Source organism: Malurus melanocephalus, unplaced genomic scaffold (assembly GCF_030028575.1).
Source record: "Malurus melanocephalus ecotype Western Australia unplaced genomic scaffold, MMel_1.1 scaffold_260, whole genome shotgun sequence".
Lineage (NCBI taxonomy): Eukaryota > Metazoa > Chordata > Aves > Passeriformes > Maluridae > Malurus > Malurus melanocephalus.
In genome coordinates this window covers 483,866-486,422 of record NW_026623492.1, presented here as the reverse complement: position 1 = coordinate 486,422, position 2,557 = coordinate 483,866, and positions in this window count along the sequence as shown.

Genomic DNA, 2,557 nt, shown 5'->3' with positions numbered 1-2,557 from the left:
GGGGGGTTCCTCTGGGGGGCTGCTCCGGGGGGCTGCTCCGGGGGCTCTTCTGGGGCTGCTGCAGGCCCGGGAAACACCCGCCGGGGAGTGGCTCTGCCCACAGGGACGTGCCGGGCAACGAGCCTCCCTGAGCCAACAGTGTGCCGTTGGGGCCAGTGATACCCTGGGAGGCATTGGGAAGAATATTCTCAGCAGGGGGATGGAGGTGATCCTATCTATCTTGAAGCCCGAAAAGATAGGATTTAAATAAAACCCCATAGAGCAGTGTCTGTAGGACAGGTATTTGTGTGTTGCAGCGCTGGAGGTGAGGGCGATCTCTCCACCTAGCTCACCCACCTTTGTTAAGTGTCGTGTCTTTATTTATACAATAAGTATTGTTTAATTTTGCTATGTCAGCATAACATCATCATATACATGTCCGGAACTAATTTACATAAGGTTATCTCATGGTTATAAATAGTTTTTTTGTACTGTGCTTGCACTTCCCCGGTTTAGGTGGTCTTGGGGTTCTTCAAGGTCTTCCTTGCATCTGAACTTTACCACTTTTCCTTCGGAATATGCACAGTTATAGTGTTCCTTGGGTTTTCTGGATCTAACTCTTCTAAATTCTTTATCTTGCTAATTTGCTTTATATTTGCCAATTTCTCATTAGCACATCTTGCTGTTTCCCTACTAGCTATAATTACCTATTTTTTGAGGTTATCCACTTGGTGAGTTTTTGCTTAATTAAGCATTAAGCAACGAGTTAACTACATTTGGCTATTACATTGTGTAGAAAGTTATGATTCAGTTTATGTAAATATTATAATTCAGGTTAAATAGGTATTTTATAAATGAAGCTATAAAAGCGTCTTGTAACTTTGATCCAAGTTATGTAGGCATCAATCTGTAGGCCCTGGTGAGGTGTCACCTGGAGTGCTGCTCCAGTTCTGGGCTCCTCTGATCAAGAGATGCACGGAGCTCCTGGAGCAGGTCCAGGGCAGGATAAGAGAGCTGACCAAGGGACTGGAGCATCTCTTGTACGGAAAGGCTGAGGGCGCTGGGCCTGTTCACAGAATCACAGAATATGCTGAGTTGGAAGGGACCTGCAAGGATCATCAAGTCCAGCTCCTGGCCCTGCCCAGGATATCCCCAAGGATCACACCATGTGCCTGAGAGCACTGTCCAAATGCTTCTTGAGCTCTGTCAGGCTGGTGCTGTGAGCGTTTCCCTGGGGAGCCTGTTACAGTGATCAGCCACCCTCTGGGTGCAGAACCTTTTCCTGACATCCAGCCTAAACCTTCTCTGACAAAATTTCAGGCCATTCCCTTGGGTCTGTTGATACCCAAAACAAGGCTTACCTGAAACGAGGCCAGATAAAGTTAAAAGAATAAAAGCAGACAAATTTAATACAGGCCTGCTGGTACATTAAGGACAGACAAAAGCCTCCTCCTGAGGCTACATCCAAAATGGACACAGAGTCACAAGATCTTCACCTTTTATATGTCCTGTCTTATTAACATATTGGTCCACAATTCTCCAGTGACACCAAGTGATGATGGCAATCACCCCAAGCTTGTTCCCTCTAACTCACTGTTGTTTACATAATTTGGAGCTCTAAGGCAGCAAGGTGTCCTTGGATTTCAAGCTCAGAGAGGAATTGTTTTGTCTAAAGATGTGAAAGCAGTAGCTTTAGTGCTGTACACTAGAGAAGTACAAAAATACAGACGCATGAAAATATAGAAGCTAAAAATCCTAAGACATCGCTGTCATTGATCACCACAAAACAGATCAGTGCCTGCCCTTTCTCTTCCCCTCATGAGGAAGCTGTAACTTTAATGAGGTCTCTCCTCAGTCTCCTCCAAGCTGCACAAATGATGTGACCTCAGCTGCTCCTCACACGGTTTCCCCTCAAGGCCCTTCACCATCCTCCTGTCCCTCCTTTAACACTCCCCAATGGCTTTATATCTCTCTGCTCTTGTGGCACCCAAAGCTGCCCCCAGCACTGAGGTGAGGCTGCCCCAGTGCAGAGCAGGGCAGGACAATCCCCTCCCTTGCCTGGCTGGTGATGCTGTGCCTGATGCCCCCGGGACATGGGTGGCCCTCCTGGCTGCCAGGGCACTGCTGGCTCATGTTTGACTTGCCATCCATCATGCCCTTCCCCTTCTGTCCTTACTGTCTGGCACCTTGGGCCCCTCTTCTCTAGTGCAGGTTGCCCGGGGCACAGCRGAAGTGAGAACATGCCACAGCCCAGATTGAGTGCATGCTCCTGATGCCAGAGAGTATCTGGTGGTAGCAGCACTGTGCAGTTATGTGCTGGTTGCAAAGGCCATTGGCAAGTATTGGTKCACCTGAGTGGGGTTGGGTAAGGGCTGCTGAAGAGGATGGGTGCTCATAAATGTGCTAATTCTTACATTTGATTACAGAGGTAATTCTGTTCTTTTGGGCTTCATTTCACTGAGGTCACATCACTAATGTGTGCAGAAACAGCCAAAAGAAGCAGTTCCAGGAGCAGGGATTCTGCAGCGTAGAGCAGATGTGAACCAGCAGACACTGAGACTCTTATTGCAATTTTGGC